We start from the raw sequence: 20,120 nt of genomic DNA on the forward strand, positions 1-20,120 counted from the left end.
TTGGCCATTGCTCAGCCTAGCGGTAAAGCAGAGGCTTCGGCTCGGAAGGAGACAAAAGCTGATGAGATTCTCGAATTCTTCGGCGTATGTGGGACTAGTACAGTACCCACACGTTACCGAGTACTGGATCACAAGTGTGGTCTACAGGGACAACCCAGTCCCGTAACTGATTTCAGCTGCTGTTGAGGTTCGTTAATTTCGAAGAAACCCAACTGCAAACAAAAGTGATAGTGTAACCAGGATCCGAAAACTCCTTGATGTGACGTTTTGCTCGCAATGTGAACCCTGAAGGAATGCCAGCAATGGGCGAGTCAATTGCACCCCTTCGCGGACGAGTTTTATTTCGTCCGTAAGTACCCGGCAAAGCGTATACATATGGAATCGAGGCCTTCAAACGACGTATATGCTCTGAGGATGATTGTTTATACACGACGACTGTACACTGTAAGTAAATATCTTGCGGAAAAGTAGTTTTGGACTTAATGGAAAAATATGCAGTCAAGGGACTCGCCGTTACTACTCAAAATTATTACACAAGCGAGTCATTAGCTCGGGATTTGCTGAACAGAAGTACCAACATCGTAGGTAACTTTAGAAAAACGATAGCATCTGTTTCTCGCCCTCACGAAGTAACAAATAAGAAAAACCGAAGTCACTGGAAGGGAATCTAGTGCAACAGTAGTAGCAAAATGGCAGGCGGAAGCAGATGCAGTGTATTTCGCTACTAAGAGGGGCATCGGAATGCGAACCACTGGGAAGAAAAGCAAGAGCACTGGTGAGGCAATATTTAATCCTACAATCATTTTTGATTATAATGATGCAAAGCAAGGATTCTATGTTTCAGACTAGTTATCAAGTTTTTTGCACCATTTAGGACACCGGTAAGGCGGTACCATAAATCGGCGTTTGAAATTATGCTCAACACGGCAGTAGTAAACTGCCACTTTTTGTTCAAAAAATTTATCGAGATAAATATTTCTGTCAAGAATTTTAGGGGGATAATAATCACCAGCTGTTTGGGTACCAACGTCCATACGCAGACTCCCAGTCGACCTTCTAAAATGAGTCAATTACCATACCCTAGTTGAAAGCATGGAGAGGTACAAGAGAAATAGAAAGATCCGAAAGAGCTGCAGAAGTTGCTGCTTGAGTATTTCAATAGAGAAAGAGAGAAATGGAGCACAGAAACTTGTAGTGAAGATAACAAGTATCAGTAAAGAATGTAATACGTTTGTTCGGATTTCCTGTTTTCTTCAGAAAATCGCAGTTTCTAAGACTAACACTTTTTGTTGCTATTTGCATATTATCCATACTTGCAGTATATTGTTTATGCATGCTTTCCAGATAATTTAGTACAGCTTGATTCTTTATGAAGTCATGCAAGAAAGTGATGCGGCCGGCGTCCTCACCCACCTCAATGGCAACCTTACGAGGCATGAAGACGCGGGCTAACTCACAATTTAAGCTCTCTTTTGAAGCTTTCGTACATTGGAGGTGCACTTCACTACGTTAGGACATATTAAGTGCGTGGTTCGAAACTAAAATAAAAATAAAAGTTTTTGCCCTCATGGCAGCGAATGTGTAAAGTGTGACTGACTCCCGTCCTCTCCCTCCCCCCACCCCCTCCGAGCAAGCGCTCTGCCGCCGCCCCTGCAAAGTCGCTTATCGCCGCGATTTCTTTCGTCTTACTCGCTCCGCCTGCAGAGAAACTCTGGGAAACGTTGCTTGGAGGAGGCCCAAACTTCTTCGTTCCGAAACCGACTGCGAGTTCACTCTTATCTCCGTAGTTTACTCGGTTCCTCAGCAGGTAAATGACGTAACGGTAATCTGAATGGAGGATCTGCGCTCCACTCTTCCCACCGTGAGTAACGGCTGGACCCAGCCGGAGCGGGGCTGTCTGCCACCGCCGCTGCCGCTGCCGATGCAGGCAAACCTATCCCGACTCCGCCCTCCAAACACTGTGGCCGCTACGGCGCAGAACCTATTCCAATAACTGCTTAACTGTGTACCTACCAACTGTGAAGATCTGAGCGCATATCGTTTCTAATTTAGAGTGCAGTTCAGCTGCAGAAAAACAGTTTGTCTTCGAATAACGCAACGTTTACTTTCAGAAAACTTTCTTTTCGACGTGAAAACACCTATTCGCTCGTCTTCCTGAGTTTATTGTGTGATGAAACACAGTCAGATTTGAATCCCTAATAACTGCGAGACTAAGATTGTGCAAATAATGGTTGAGACCGCATCATGTAGACCACATCTGTACACATTCGTTTGCCCGTGACGTCACCGTACCAGTGTAGGCGATTTCGTGTGATTGTTACGAATTAGCCTTGTGCAAAAGTTGTAAATCGGTGTATCGCGGAGATGAATTTAGCTGCTACACTGATTCGGGTGTCGTTGTCAAGAGATGGCGGGGCGCTATCAGGAATCAAAGTGGGACAATTAAAATATTCGTTGGAATATAAGTGAAAATCGGTACTGTATTAGAAATAACAAAATAATTATAACTAACGTGTCAAATGTTTCATAAATATACTCGGAATTATAGAAAATGCGAGTCAGAGGAAAGTTGGCGTCGAAAGGAATTCAAAAAGTCTAAAAAGTTCAATGCCGAGCGAATGTACCAAGCTGGGTGGCTCAGTAGTTAGTACAGTGGACTCGCATTCGGGAGGACGACGGTTCAAACCTGGGTCCGGTCATCCAGATCCCTGTTTCCCTTGACTTACCCAAATAGCTCCAGCGAAATGCCGGGATGGTTCCTTTGAAACGGCACGACTGATTTCGTTCCACACCCTTGACGCGATCAGAACTTGTGCTCCGTCTCTAACGACCTCGATGTTGACGAAACGTTACACCCAGCCTTCCTTCCTTTCGGGCGAAAGTAAGAGCCAAGGCAACATCGGAAAGGAAATGAAGAAACGGCGCACAGAAGTTTCATAGCTGGCGCCCCGGGCATACAGTGGGCAGCGAGAATCCTTGTGATTCATCTTTTCTGTAATCATTGTACTGTTTTGTGCAACCATTTTATTGAAGAGGCTGTTTAGTATTTGCAAAAGGCGTGACTACTTCGCTACACAACACTTTTGGCACGGGTGCTTCACGGGCCGACATTGAATCGGTAAGAACTGGGGATTTTTTATTATTATTATTACTATTTTTCTTTTTGCTACCATTTGCAGATGACCTGCCTCCTAGTCACTAAGATGGGTCGCATCTCCACAACATGAAATTGTACATGTACAAAACGTAAAACATATTTCATATTTATTTGTTGTGAAAACTGATAATATTGCAACTTTAAATACTTATAGACTTACAAGTAATTTAGAAACAAAAATCTTAAAATTAACGAGTTATGACAGCAGATATGAATTTAGGAAGATAGAAAAGATGTTATGAGTTACATTTTATGACATATTATAAATTCATAAAATTTTTCTGAACTTACAAGATTTTTCCATTTAAGAAGGAAAAATAAAATATAATAGGAAAGTACATATATTTGTATATTTGCGACATCGAGCCTGTCACATTCGAGGTAGCGTACAAAATATATATTTGATACTCATTTGATAAATTTATTTGTACTGACTTGTATTTGTATTACTATTATATTATGTTTGTTACAGCTCGTATGTGCCTTACACAGGGCATAATCGGTACATTAATTGTGCATATCTGTCTTCCTTATTTCTAGGTGATAAATTCCATGGGGTTTTTGTTGTCTCTAAGCTAAAACTTTATCTAAGCTTCATAACCAATTGCATCTACAAGTACTACTTTACCTAAGCTTACATCTACATCTACATGAATACTCTGCAAATCACATTAAACTGTCTGGCAGAAGGTTCCTCGAACCACTTTCACAATAATTCTCTACTACACTCCTGGAAATGGAAAAAAGAACACATTGACACCGGTGTGTCGGACCCACCATACTTGCTCCGGACACTGCGAGAGGGCTGTACAAGCAATTATCACACGCACGGCACAGCGGACACACCAGGAACCGCGGTGTTGGCCGTCGAATGGCGCTAGCTGCGCAGCATTTGTGCACCGCCGCCGTCAGTGTCAGCCAGTTTGCCGTGGCATACGGAGCTCCATCGCAGTCTTTAACACTGGTAGCATGACGCGACAGCGTGAACGTGAACCGTATGTGCAGTTGACGGACTTTGAGCGAGAGCGTATAGTGGGCATGCGGGAGGCCGGGTGGACGTACCGCCGAATTGCTCAACACGTGGGGCGTGAGGTCTCCACAGTACATCGATGTTGTCGCCAGTGGTCGGCGGAAGGTGCACGTGCCCGTCGACCTGGGACCGGACCGCAGCGACGCACGGATGCACGCCAAGACCGTAGGATCCTACGCAGTGCCGTAGGGGACCGCACCGCCACTTCCCAGCAAATTAGGGACACTGTTGCTCCTGGGGTATCGGCGAGGACCATTCGCAACCGTCTCCATGAAGCTGGGCTACGGTCCCGCACACCGTTAGGCCGTCTTCCGCTCACGCCCCAACATCGTGCAGCCCGCCTCCAGTGGTGTCGCGACAGGCGTGAATGGAGGGACGAATGGAGACGTGTCGTCTTCAGCGATGAGAGTCGCTTCTGCCTTGGTGCCAATGATGGTCGTATGCGTGTTTGGCGCCGTGCAGGTGAGCGCCACAATCAGGACTGCATACGACCGAGGCACACAGGGCCAACACCCGGCATCATGGTGTGGGGAGCGATCTCCTACACTGGCCGTACACCACTGGTGATCGTCGAGGGGACACTGAATAGTGCACGGTACATCCAAACCGTCATCGAACCCATCGTTCTACCATTCCTAGACCGGCAAGGGAACTTGCTGTTCCAACAGGACAATGCACGTCCGCATGTATCCCGTGCCACCCAACGTGCTCTAGAAGGTGTAAGTCAACTACCCTGGCCAGCAAGATCTCCGGATCTGTCCCCCATTGAGCATGTTTGGGACTGGATGAAGCGTCGTCTCACGCGGTCTGCACGTCCAGCACGAACGCTGGTCCAACTGAGGCGCCAGGTGGAAATGGCATGGCAAGCCGTTCCACAGGACTACATCCAGCATCTCTACGATCGTCTCCATGGGAGAATAGCAGCCTGCATTGCTGCGAAAGGTGGATATACACTGTACTAGTGCCGACATTGTGCATGCTCAGTTGCCTGTGTCTGTGTGCCTGTGGTTCTGTCAGTGTGATCATGTGATGTATCTGACCCCAGGAATGTGTCAATAAAGTTTCCCCCTTCCTGGGACAATGAATTCACGGTGTTCTTATTTCAATTTCCAGGAGTGTATTTCAATCCTATACAGGGTGCGGAAGAAACTAACATCTATATCTTTCCATGCGAACTCTGATTTCACGTATTTTATTTTGATGATCATTCTTCCCGATGTAGGTCGGCGTCAACAAAGTACAGGGTGTTTATAAATGAATATAGGGGTTTTAACGCTTTATAGTATTTATCACATTAAACTTAAAGTTGTAAAAAAAATGGTTCAAATGGCTCTGAGCATTATGGGACTTAACTTCTGAGGTCATCAGTCCCCTAGAACTTAGAACTACTTAAACCTAACTAACCTAAGGACATCACACACACACATCCATGCCCGAGGCAGGATTCGAACCTGCGACCGTAGTGGTAGCACGGTTCCAGACTGTAGCGCCTAGAACCGCTCGGCCACTCCGGCCGGCTAAAGTTGTAAATCATATGTTAAATGAAAGTGCATCTCAAACAGCTGTGTTTGTCACCAGTGTGCATGCGCAACGCACAGTGTTTCCGCCGCAATCCGCTAGACAATGGTAGTAGCGAAGATGGCGACTAGTGAACAGAGAGCGTTTTGTGTTTTGAGGTTTGCAAAGACCGAATCTGTAGTTACTGTGTAACGTGCGTTCCTGCTGAAGTTCTGTTGCGATCCTCCAAGTGATAATAACATACGTAGATGGTATCATCAATTTGAAGATGCCGGCTGCCTTTGTAAAGGGAAGAGCACAGGACGACCAAGAGTTAGATGAAGAGACTGTTGAGCGAGTGAGAGAGTCTTTCACTCGTTGCCCAAAGAAATCAGTCCGGAAGGCTAGTCGTGAATTACAAATTCCCATGTCGACTGTTTCGAAAGTTTTAAGAAAATGCGTACAACTATGTGCTTACCGTTTTCAGTTATTACAGGCTCTAATGCTGGCAGACCATGGATTACGTGCCAACTTCGCAAAAGAAATGTTGTTTCATAACGATGAAGATTTTCTGGATCATGTTGTCTTCAGTGATGAATCGACCTTTTACCTTAGTGGACATGTTAACACTCACAATGTGCGCATCTGGGGCTCAGAAAATCCTCACGAGGTGGTACTAATGCAATGAGATTCCCCTAAACTGACTGCTTTTTGTGCTGTATCCCGGCGGAAAGTTTACGGGCCTCTCTTTTTTAGTGAACCTACTGTAACTGGCACTTCTTACCTTCATACAATAGAGCAATGGCTCTTCCATCAGTTGGAAGAAGATGAGCCAGAGAACATCATTTTCCAGCAAGATGGTGCGCCACCTCACTGGCATAGCGAAATACGTGATAGGTTGAACATCACTGTACCCAAGAGCTGGATAGGCTGCAAGGGGCCCAATGAGAGGGCTTGCTTTGCATGGCCTCCATGTTCACCCGACCTAATGCCATGCTATTTTTTCCTTTGGGGCTTCATCAAGGATCGTGTGTACGTGCCTCCGCTACCAGTAGACCTCCTTGGATTAAGAAACCGGATTGAAGCAGCCGTTGCTACAATCACTGAAGACACTCTTATTAACGTTTGGGAAGAACTCAGCTATAGACTTGATGTGTGCCATGTGACCAATGGTGCTCAGAATTGAAGATTTATAAGGTTCTTGGTACAACTGTTTCAGTTGCTCTTTCATTTGACATATCATTTGTAACTGTAAGTTTAATATAATAAATATTATAAAGCGTTAAAACCCCGATATTCATTTGTAAACACCTGTATTTTCGTACTCAGAGGAGAAAGTTGGTGATTGAAATTTCGTGAGACGATTCTGCCGCAACGAAAAACGCCTTTATCTTAATGAGGTCCACCCCAAATCCTGCATAATTTCTGTCATACTCTCTCCCTATTTCGTGATAATATAGGAAGTGCTGCCCTTGTTTGAACTTTATTGATGTACTCCATCAATGCTATCTGGTAAGAATCCGACACCGCGCAACAGCATTATAAAAGAGGACGGACAAGTGTAGTGTAGGCAAGTCTGTTATATTTTCTAAGTGTTCTGCCAATAAAACGCAGTCTTTGTTTAGTCTTCCCCAAAACATTTTCTGTGTTCCCTTCCAATTTAAGTTGTTCGTAAGTTCAATTGCTAGGTATTTAGCTGAATTTACAGCCTTTACATTTGACTGATTTATTCTGTAACCGAAGTTTAACGGATTACCTTTAGCACTCACGTGTATGACTTCACACTTCTCGTTATGTAGGGTCAATTGTCAATTTTTGCACCATACAGATATCTTTTCTGAATCGTTTTGCAATTTTTTCATCTTCTGATGACATTACTCGCTGGTAGACGACAGCGTCATAGGAAAACTACCGAAGACGGATGCTCAGATTGTCTCCTAAATCGTTTAAATAGATAAGGAACAGCAAAGGTCCTGTAACATTATCTTGGGGAACGCTGGAAACCACTTCCGTTTTACTTTCCGTCAGTTACTATGAACTGCTACCTCTCTGACAGGAGGAAATCACGAATCGAGTCCCATAAGTGAGAAGATATTCCACAAGCACGCAATTTCACCACAAGCCACTTGCGTTGTACAGTGTCGAAAGCTTTCTGGAAATCTAGAAATAAGGAATCAATACGAAATCCCTTGCCAATAGCACTCAACACGTCGTTATTAATAAACAAATATATCATTTCAAATGGTTCAAATGGCTCTGAGCATTATGGGACTTGTGAGGTCATCAGTCCCCTAGAACTTAGAGCTACTTAAACCTAACTAACCTAAGGACATCACACACATCCATGCCCGAGGCAGGATTCGAACCTGCGACCGTAGCAGCAGTGCGGTTCCGGACTGAAGCGCCTAGAAACGCTCGACCACAGCGGCCGGCAACTATATCATTTAAGTTACGTGTATTACTCAAGACGTTTCTATATATATTAAAATCTTTTATGACGTTTCGTTTCCATGTTCGTTAATTTAGTCCTACCTTACATCTAGGTCTATATATTAATCTCCTTGTTTGTATCTGTGTCAGCATCTAATCTGTTTCTGTGTTTGTGTCATGTCATTAAAAGTATCCTGTTTCCTTGTTTATGTATATGTTATTTGTTTGGTATGTTATTGTTCTTGTTTGCATAATTCATGTAAGGTACGTGACACATCGTCGGTTACCTCATTCAGTATGCGCCAATCGTCCGGCCTTCCTGGAATTTGTCCTGTATTGTCGTATTCAGTTCGGGGTCGTGAGTCTGTAACAGTGTAAAGTTAAATGATCAGGAGTTCGTACTTCTCAGCAAGTGCACAAGGATGTTTGGGTGAGACTAAACCGATGGAGGTGTCCTGGATATGGACAATGGACCGTGAGGAAATGCAGTATGCCACATTAGGAATCTATATGTTCTAGCCGCATTCGTTCCGGGGAACAGAACCCTGTTAGAGGAACGAACTCGCCGTGCGAATTGGTCCACAGGAAACAGAGCGTCTGAACCCGAGTCGATACGCGCTCAGCAATATAACCAGCTCGCGGCTAGCACAGGCTGCTAACGACTAAGCACACACCACCACTCGGCACGAATCGCAAGGTGAGGTCCGCGTCAGTTAATTCCTCATGAGCACTGGTCTGCTCCGCTTACTGCCTCTCGCGAGTAAACACTTCCCCTAGAGGGTCTGCCGACACGACGCGACGCGTGCGTCCTTCGTGGCAGTTTGCCGAACTAATGCCGTTTGGTACCAATACCAGTTTACCTTCCCCCATCGTGATGTCCGCTGGAGGATATACTATAGGTTGGTAATTGAGTTACATCTTAATAAGAAACACTTCTCGTGTTTCATCCTGACGTTTTCACGCGAAAATCTACGGCTCGGGCGCCAAATGCATAAAGTTTCTTTTTTTTAGTTTTTTTAAGTGCTCGAAGTTAATCGCCATGCGCAGAAACGCCTTTTCACCCTGTCTGAGCTGGAGTTTATGCTAGTCTGGTCCAGTCCCCATCTGTCCTTGTGAAAGTAGCACGGTCTCGCTGGATGAGAAATGGACGCATCTTCGTTTCTGACATAGGCCAGTGCCTCCGCCGTCGGTGAACAGGATAAAAGCGGCTCAGGCCGTTTTCCATCGGGATCCGCTTCACAGTCTACATCAGTACCCAGCTAATAAATGTGAAGCAGCATGGCAGAGGGTTAGAGGCTTCTTTCCACGGTAGCACCCATTAGCGCTCCCTCCCATTCCATTCGCTTAAAGAATGGTTGCTTAAATTGCTCTGCGGGCGATGTAATTAGTCTAACCTCGCCTTCGCGGCCGATGCGAGAACGATACTTCGGGGCTTGTAGTATGTTCTTACATTTCTGACTTGACACCTGTTTTTGAAACGTTTTAATTAGATTTTGCTTGGATAGTTGGAGTCCACTTGAAGCACCTGACAGCTAAGGTCTCCCTGATGTGTCGGCAGAAGTGCCAACACCGTGTTGTTTGAGGAAGCCGAAATGCACGCTATAAGCTCACGCAGGATGGCGTGAGGTCTGAGACAGGATACTTAATGAATGCTATAAAGAAAAGTACGTAGCTTCTGGAATACTTAACTTTAATCCACAATTGGTGAACATTGGTCTTGTTACTGTACATGCTTCATTAGATACATAGCAAAGGATAAATGGCGGCTTGCTAGGTCGTAGCAATTGACTTAGCTGAAGGCTATGCTAACTATCGTCTCGGCAAATGAGAGCGTAATTCTCAGTGAACCTTTCATAGCAACGTCGGCTGTACAACTGGGGCGAGTGCTAGTAAGTCTCTCGAGACCTGCCGTGTGGTGGCGCTCGGTCTGCGATCACTGACAGTGGCGACACGCGGGTCCGACATGTACTAATGGACCGCGGCCGATTTAAAGCTATCACCTAGCAAGTGTGGTGTCTGGCGGTGACACCACACTCCCACGGATCGAAGAAGACTGTCACCGTACATGCTGTCCTCGTCCAAATACATTCAACGTACCCTGGTAATCTTAGCTCATCCGTGTCCTATACACTTCAGCAAAATTCTAAGATGGATCGCACAATTGTTTCGTAAGCACGCTCATTCACACACAAAATTTTCCAATTATCTTAGCCGGCCGGAGTGGCCGAGCGGTTCTAGGCACTACAGTCTGGAACCGCGCGACCGCAACGGTCGCAGGTTCGAATCCTGCCACGGGCATCACGGGCATGAATGTGTGTGATGTCCTTAGGTTAGTTAGGTTTAAGTAGTTCTAAGTTCTAGGGGACTGATGACCTCAGCAGTTAAGTCCCATAGTACTCAGAGCCATTTGAACCATTTGAACCCATAATCTTACCAGTGAAACGCAATTTTCCCCCTGCTTTACCTGTCGCAGTGCCTACGTTGTCACTCCATTTTAAATCCCTACAAATCGTTGAACGGAGGCATCTGTGTGACCGGACTGAGTCCAGCTGTCACTGATCAAGACGGCAGTCATAGAAAAACCTTGTCTGTAGGCTACTGATCCTTTATTGGATGCCATATCTGATATGCCCTGTTAATTGTATCCTCACAACACATATCCTTAAGTCTCACACCTAGCAAGGTTACTAATTTACAAGTCCTCCATTGGCGGGCAGAAGGACAATAAAGCAGTGTATATTATTCAGATCTAAATAAGCGATCTGAAACGATAACTTCGCTCACGGGCCCTCCTGCATACGAAGATATCGTAAAATGAATGCCAAAAAGAGTGTTTATCTAAAGATGAGATCTGTAAACGAGTCTGGGATGCCCAGTGAAACAGAGAAGTATCAGCAGTAGCAGCGCTTAGCTAGCGACACCCTCAAGTCAGCCGCTAGTGAATATACAGACATGCACACATGATCTTTCTTGCACTTATGCGTCAAAAGTCATGACATACCCCTGATATCGTGTCGGACGTCCTTTCTCCTGGCGTACTCCAGCAACTCGACGTGCCATGGACTCAACACGTCGTTGGAAGTTCCTTGTACAAATACTGAGCAATGCTGTCTCTATAGCCGTCCATAGCTGCAGAAGTGTTGCCGGTGCTGTATTTTGTGCACAAACTGACCTCTCGGTTATGTCCCATAGATATTCGACTGAATTGATGTCCGTCAATCTGGGTGGCCAAATCATTCGCTAGAATTGTCCAGAATGTCCTTCAAATCATTCACGAACAATTGCGGTCCGCTGACATGGTACTTTATCATCCACAAAAATACCATAGTTGTTTGGGAACTTGAAGTCCATGAAAGGCTGTAGACGGTCTCAGAGTAGCCGAACTTAATTATTTACAATCAGTGATCGGTTCAGTTAATCAAAGGATACAGTCCATTCCATGTGAACACAGCCCACACTATTCTGGAGCCACCACCAGCTGGCCCACGCACAGCTCGGATCCATGGCTTTGTGGGGTCTGCTCCACACTCGAACCCACCATCAGCTCTTACCAACGGAGATCGGGACTCGGGACAAGGCTACGGTCTTCCAGTCGCCTAGGGTCCATCCGACATGGTCAGGAGCCCTGGAGAGGCGCTGCAGCCGATGACGTGCCGTTAGCAAAAGCACTCGCGTCGGTAGTCGCTGCCGTAGCCCATGAAAGCCACACATCGCCGCTCTGTGCTAATGGATGCGTTCCTCGTACGTCCCACATTGATTTCTGCCATTATTTCATGCAGTGTTGCCTGTCTGTTAGTGCTGATAGCTCTACGCAAATACCACTGCTCTCGGCCGTTTAATGAAGACTGCGCTGTCCGTTGTGAGAGGTAATGCCTGAAATTTAGTATTCTCAGCACATTTTTGGCAATACTAAGCTTGTTATTTAACGAATCCTGAAATAGAATGTCCCATGCGTGTAGGCTCCAACTACCATTCCGCGTTCAAAGTTTGTTAATGCACGTCGTGCGGCCATACACCTTTTCAAAGGAATCGCCCTTTGTACAAATGACAGCTCCGCCAATGCACTGCCCTTTTATACCTTATGTATGTGGTACTACCGCCCTCTGTGTATGTGTGTATCGCTATCCAATGACTCTTGTCAGCCGGCCGCGGTGGCCGTGCGGTTCTGGCGCTGCAGTCCGGAACCGCGGGACTGCTACGGTCGCAGGTTCGAATCCTGCCTCGGGCATGGGTGTGTGTGATGTCCTTAGGTTAGTTAGGTTTAAGTAGTTCTAAGTTCTAGGGGACTTATGACCTAAGATGTTGAGTCCCATAGTGCTCAGAGCCATTTTTTGACTCTTGTCATCTCAGTGAACAACGGAAGGTACCACAAGGTCTGCCGCGGAGAGCACCTTGTGAACAGCCACATTTTCCGTACAACCATTTCCGTTCAAGCGCCGTGTGTAGCAAAGGCACCTGTCCGAAGGCTTACGTGCACATCTGCAGCACAGCACGCTGGTACTGAGATGCTGGCCTCGCATCACTGTGGTTCAGATTCCTGACTGATTATCCAGATTTGGCTTTCCTGTTGTCTCCCAAAACTCCGTGTTTGTTGCATGGGGAAACGGTCCAGTTCCTTCCCCATGTCGTCCCATTAGAACTTGTTCTTCGCCTATAGTGACCTGGCCGTAGACTGGACTTCATAAGTCTCAATAGTGGAACCTTCCTTCATTTTGAATTTCTCAGTCTACCCCAATGGGTGTTTCGTGAGACGTGTGGCAGGAGTGACTTTTCCGGGGAAGAGCGCTCTGACATTTTTACAGCAAACCTCTTGCCGATGCACATTCTTACTTGAAGCGTGTACCGTCTCAACCCCTGGATGGCTCAAATGACTATATGACATCACATAGTGCAATTTATGATTAGTTATATATACGCAGGTGTATCATAATTAATATCGAAAATTGAGACACGTGATAGTGTATATAATGGAAGCAAAAACGTACCGGTAAACACTCGGTCTCGTGAAGTTTTATCCCGTAAATGATACCGAAACAAAAATGGAATGCTAGACTGCACTGTGCCTCGGAATACTAATTGTGCTGCGCGGGTGAGCCGAGCTGTCTAGGGCGCCTTGTCACGGCCCGCGCGGCTTCACCTGTCGGAGGTTCGAGTCCTCCCTCGGGCATGGGTGTGTGTGTCGTCCTTAGCGTAAGTTAGATTAAGTAGTGTGTAGGCTTAGGGACCGATGGCCTCAGCAGTTTGGTCTCATAAAACCTTACCACAAATTTCCAAAAATACTAATTGTTCTTAGGTGGGATGAATCACAAAGGCTGCAGCGGCAGTGAAATTCATCATGTTTATTTTGAAGTTAAGATAGAATTTAAACAAAACTTTCCGCTGAAGTTAATTGTGCGCGTTGTTAATGTGTTTTGCCCTTTGTGATGAAACCAGGCTCACAACTCGTTGTAGGAGAGCGCTGTATTTGCCCATATTCAAATAATCGAACTTGGTATAACAAACAATGTAGACTGCAGGTTGTAAAAGAAAGGATCCAAATATGTACATGGTAACAAACTGTTGGCGCGAAATTGGCACATTACCATACTTTTACCAAAAAAATGTTCAAATGTGTGTGAAATCTTAACTGCTAAGGTCATCAGTCCCTAAGCTTACACACTACTTAACCTAAATTATCCTAAGGACAAACACACACACCCATGCCCGAGGGAGGACTCGAACCTCCGCCGGGACCAGCCGCACAGTCCATGACTACAGCGCCCTAGACCGCTCGGCTAATCCCGCGCGGCATACTTTTACCTCCGAGCGGCATTCAACTGCTGGGACCTCTAAGACACTTGTACAGACAGTTACCGGTATTTAAGGTACATATTCAAAAATAGTAAGTCATTTTAACTCATCAGAAAGATTATTCTTCATAATTAATTTAAAGCAACAAACATGACGAACTCCAGTCCATGTAGACAGATGAAAGAATGTGAAGTAAGTCAGAAGGACTCTAACGAACGTCCCTTGTTTAATGTAAAAGATGAACGATATTTTGATTTGTTGTAGTACACCAAAGACTCGTTTGCATGTGTGTGGTCGCCGACCGCCACTGTATTTGGCGTGAAATTTTGTGACTCCAAATGTAGTTGAATTCTCTATTTTACGATTAAGTCTTCATAAAATGCGTCTGGAACTTCACCTGCGGCCCATTGTTGGGGACTGTGGTAGGTGTATGGCCAGACACCGGCACAGTTTGGAGCTGATGAGAGACGCGAGAATGTGGTAAAAGATGGACGGCAGAGTGGTGAAAGATTCACAAATCGAGAATGGCCTGAGCCTTGTATTCCAAGGTCGCCTGGCATATGTCGTCTGAAACCTTCTGTGTGGAGACATCCCAAACGTAAAATGTACAGCATCCCCGCCGATTATGTTCAAGACCCACACAACGGAGTGCACAGTGTTATGACCTGCGCGTGTCTGAGACAAGCTGTAAGCCACTGCAGAGACGAGAGCATTTGTGCATCCAAGCACAAGGACGACTCGAGGAGCGGCTCCATTGAAAGGTACGAATCTACAGGAAAGTGGAACGTATGACATGCTTAATGTAGCCCAGTTATACGGACATGAATATTAAAATATTATACTACGGTTTTTGGAGGTAGGGGAATTAATGTGTATTCAGTTTCATATTATCTGTTGAAGTTAATTTCTGATACCTTTTGTGGCGTTGATAGTTCCGATGCCACAGCGTAGGCGCACGCTCGTAGGTTGTCACTACGAGAGCGGACCAACTACGCCGACCACAGCGGCCTCTGGCCGACGCTGTGGAGCTCAACGAGCGCCGCTCTACTTTCTGCCCAGCTGATCAAGAGCAGACGACCTAGCAACTTAGCTTCTGCTTCATACGGGGCTAGCCATTACAGACTTTGCCTTTGTTACTTCAATGATAGTTTGCCCAACTACTAGTAACTGATAGCTTTGACACATGGACAACGGCTTCTCACCTACGTCCTCATCTTTACCAAAAGATACGTGTATGTCATTGACTAATATTCTCCATTAAATGTGCTATTACTTTACATGCAAGCTCTTGGAATCCATCCTTAGCTGGCACATCCATCACCACATCCACCGACACCACCTTCTCCCCAACACCCAACGTGGCTTTAGACCTTCCTTCTCTGCCGATGACCAACTCCCATGGCTCACTCATCTCCTCTCCCTCCAGCTTAGCTCTCGTCGCTCCACCATTTTTGTCACTCTCGACCTTGAAAAGACATGCGACCGTTTCTGGCAACCTGGTCTCCTGTTTAACCTCCAGACCTACGCCCTTCTTGTCAACTACGTCCGTCTGATTGCCTCCTTCCTCTCCCGCCGCCCCTCCTACGTTACCATCCATAACGCCGATTCCCACACCTTCTACCCCTCTGCAGGTGTACCCCAGGGCTCTGTCCTCTCCCCTCTCCTCTGCCTCCTGTACACAGCAGATATGCCCCAATCCCCCCCTCCAGTACATCTCCTGCAGTATGCCGATGGCACCGCAGTCCATGCCATTGCTCTTACCCTCCAACGGTCCCAACGTCTTCTCTAGAATCACCTTGATCTTTCTGCCGCATGGTGCAACCAGTGGCTCCTGAAAATCAATCCTTCCAAGACCCAGGCAACCATCATAGGTCGTACCACTCGCTCCTTCCGGCTCCTCGATTTTTACCTTACCATCTGCACCTGTCCTGTCCACCTCTCCCCCACCATCACCTACCTTGGCCACACCATTGACCGTCACCTCACCTGGATTCCTCATCTCCACTCCATCCAATCCAAAGCCCACAACTGCCACCAACTCCTCTCTGGCCGGACATGGGGGTTGAACCCCTCTACCATCCTCTACACCTACAAATTCTTAATCCATCCCATCCTCTGTTATGCCAGTCTCGCCTGAATATCCGTTCCTCCCCCCTCCCCCCCCCAAATTCTGCAAGTCCCTCCATATCCTCAAACTTCATGCACACTGCCTCACTTTCTGTATGTGCCTTCCATCCCCCCCCCCCCCCCCCCACACACAGGGATCATCTATGATATGATTCCTTTCCCCCATCTGCTCCTATTCCTCGAACATATCCACATACTCTACACCTCCCACCGCCTTGATCCTGCTTATCCCCTGGTTGCCCTTCTCCTCTCCAACCTCTGCCCCCTGCCACGTCTTCACTGTTGTGTCCCCCTACCCTCCATCTCTACACCTGTAAGGTGTCAGGCAAATCCAATACCTTCCATGAAAACCCTGACATGATAAGCAAATCCAGTAGTATGTCACATAGCTCCGAATAAATCGTGACATTAAATTAACCAAAGTAATACGAGTAACAAGTGAGCAAATGGAATACCACAGACTAACACAAGAATGCCTAAATGCATGTCATACCTTCCCACCGTGAGACACACGCAGTTCCGAGGGGAGAAACGAGAACAGAAGCCGAGAGCAGAACCGTGTTAAGCGAGAAGGCCCTACGATAAGGGACGGACACCCACGTCGCCAGCTAACCGCTACGTCCTCACCATCCGCAAGTTTTTAGCGTGAGACTTTTTCGCGTCTCTGTTACGTTAGGACCACCCCCCCCCCCCAGCCCATGTTAAAAGCTAGAGCCCTCCAGAAGAACAGTATAGCTCTTACGATAACACAAAAAGGGCTACACCACACGCAAGTTTTAGCGTGAGACTTTTTCGCGTCTCTGTTACGTTAGGACCACCCCACAGCCCATGTTAAAAGATAGAGCCCTCCAGAAGAACAGTATAGATCTTATGATAACGCTAAAAGGACCACACCAGCTGCAAGTTTTAGCGTGAGACTTTTTCGCTTCTCTGTTACGTTGCAAACTTAAAAAACATTGCCACACCACGAAAAGTATAACGTTTCTTATTGGATAGACAGAATTTTTGTAGGCGGAGCTTAAGGTTAACATTGAGACCCTGATTGGTCAGATGAAAACACAGCCAGATAGTTTTTTTTAAACCAACTTCGGTAAATTGTAGTAAGGAGAAGTTAGGAGAGAGTTGCTTCGGAGATGGCGAGATGAGCGGAGCTGTGCTGCCCGCCGCCCCCTGACGAACACCGACAAGGTAATGAACGCACGCGATGCCGCATAACAGCACATAAAGCTTCACTCAGAACTGCAGAAGTCTGATCTGTTACACCCCCTTTTTGCGTAATACTAGTGTCGATCGTCAATTAAAGCTCATGGTGTTCACATTTGCCACTTGAAGTAAAAATCCGAAACGCGATGATTTTTCTGTTATATAGTTATTGGGAAGCAACATCAGCCACTGTAATTTACGACAAGTTAGATAAGTAATTAAAGATAATTGAGGGTCACTGTAGACCATTTTGATAGTTTTCTCTTTTGTGAAACTTAATTTAAACCTATATTATAGATGTGATATGGCATAGGTCATCCTTCGATCCATTGTAGAACTTGGAAACCCATTCAGGGAATATTCGTTCACATTTTTGTTGAATGCAGTTGGTTTTTACCATCCTGTATTAAAACATTTCCTTTTATCAATAGTGTAATTTATAAACGATGTTTTGTGAGTAGAATAAAATTTCCAATGGTAAACTTAACTGCTTTTTCGACGTTATTTTACCAGCTAACTAAAAATAGGAAAGCCTTGAACCCCTTCCGCTAAATTAAGTTAGTATTAAGATTCTTTTACAGGGAGTGCAGTGGAGGTGATGCTGAAATCATTTAGTATTTGGTTATATCATCGCTAGTCTCACTGAACTCTTCTGAATTCTACATGTCATGTGTGGTCTGGCGTCTCATTACCAGCAACAGGTCCCAGGTTCAAACTAGACAATTCCCTAAAAAACACGCTCAGAGCGTCGTTGCGCGAAAGTAGTAGGGAGACACGATATAGAACAAGCAGACACCACGCAGAATGTTTAGAAAATGGCGACCCTGCCAGGATGGTAAAATACCATGATTGAAGGTCGACCACATGCCTAACTAGGTCAGAAAAATATCCTGTTGAAAAATTTTGGTAATAAAAAAAAAATTTTTATAACGTTATAAATAGTCGAAAACAGTAGCTGCAGCGATAGATAGTAATAAAGTATTCAATAGATAGACATTCTAGCAGAGAAAATAGCATTATTAAGTTATGAATTTTAAAAATTGTTAGAATTAAGTTTTCTCTCCAATGCAAGCGCACAGGTGGCGGATACATCGTTGACAAGTTGGTTCTGACCAAACAAGTAAGTGAATGGATTGTCAGTGTTGGTAGTGCCAAGTCGTGTGAACAAAAAGTTTATGAAACGCGTCAGATCGTATGAGCGCATGTTGACTCGAAGTAGGGCGCGTGAATTGCTTTTAAAACAGAAAATGAGGGATTCGGAAAGATTAGCAATGGCAGATCGAGACCTTGACCGAGTTGAGGTAGAGATACAGCATGAAAATGGACAGAGAATAGAGGACAGTACAACAGACGATGCAGTATCGCGAGAAACAGGACATGTAACGCACCATAACGAGGATAATGTACGTCAAGGCATAGAAAACATAAGTCAGCATACGACAGAGGAGCAGGAAAGTAGAGAGACAGTCGATGAGGATTCTAACTTGCGTCTTGCATACGTAGAGCCCATAGTACAAGTAATCAGAGCTCCCTCACCACAGAGTACAAGGAATTCGAGCAGAAACGTGTCACCGCACAGTTCAATGCAATTGGTTGCAAACCAACACTTGGGCGAAAACACAGAGCGTAGGACGTCGGAAGAAAACGCAATAGGACCCACCAACCTGGCAGAATTATTACAATTAATGAGGGAAACCATGACAAGACAAAATAAAGAAATTGCGAACCAAATTAAAATTCAGAATGCAGAAATGACGAAACAAAATGCAGAAACCACGAGACAAATGCGTGAGATTCAAGAACAAAACAAAAAAAATTCAGTTACACCTAAGTCATATTGAAGACGAGGCAAAAGAATCTCGAGAAGTGATAGGAAACTTAATAACGAGCTACAATCAAGTGAGAACAGACATTGACAAGGTACAAGTGGACATACAAACATTGCGTAATGACACTCAGGACGAGATCAAAACATTACGTAACAACACCCAGGGAGAAGTCAAGAAACTAGAGAAACAGATAAACGTAATTACTAGACAAGCAGCAGGTACAGCGCGTGAAATTGTTGAAAACAGTGTGTTACGCAAACGTATCACAAAAGCAGCGCTGAAAAGATATGACAACCGCATAGTCAAAATAGAAGCGCAAACGAAGCGACAATTTCAGAAATTGCGAACAGAGTTGTTGCAAACCATTGAAGAGCGTAGTGAACAGGTTCGAAAAAGCACAGAGTGTGCAACCACATCCGTATCTGTAACAGCACCGGAAAAACAAGCAATTAACGAAGATATTACGCATTTGCGAATCCAATCACAGGCGGAAAGTAACATACGTGACAATGGAAAGCCAGGTCGCGAAGAGTACAGTGCAATGCATTCAGCTATACGTTCACAGCCGATGGAAGAAAATTATTGCGTACCACTCCAACGATACTACGCAAGGGTAGGCGAAAGTTACAGTGGACAATATCCAGTGGATATACCACAACCGGAAAGAACGACGGGAGAAATGATCAGAAACAAAAGTGGCGAAGAATCGCGAATTTCATATGGAACTATGACGAAGTACGACAACGATCATTTCCTTACAGTCAGAAAATTTCAACACTTTCGAGAAGGAAACTCATTACATCCACGAACTTTTATTGATCAATTCCGAGTAGGATTACCAGAACACTGGACGCTAGCACACAAATTAGACTTTATATGTGGACACATGTCAGGAACAGTCGCAGAAACCGTGCAGAATGTTGCAGCGACATGCCGATCGTACGAAGATTTCAGAGAGAAGTTTCTCTCACGATATTGGTCCAGCGAAGCACAGAACAGAGTGAAGTACCAATTATTACCGATCCAATATTTTGAAAATTCAGGAGAGAAGAGTCCC

The sequence above is a fragment of the Schistocerca nitens genome, chromosome 2, assembly GCF_023898315.1.
Source record: "Schistocerca nitens isolate TAMUIC-IGC-003100 chromosome 2, iqSchNite1.1, whole genome shotgun sequence".
Classification (NCBI taxonomy): domain Eukaryota; kingdom Metazoa; phylum Arthropoda; class Insecta; order Orthoptera; family Acrididae; genus Schistocerca; species Schistocerca nitens.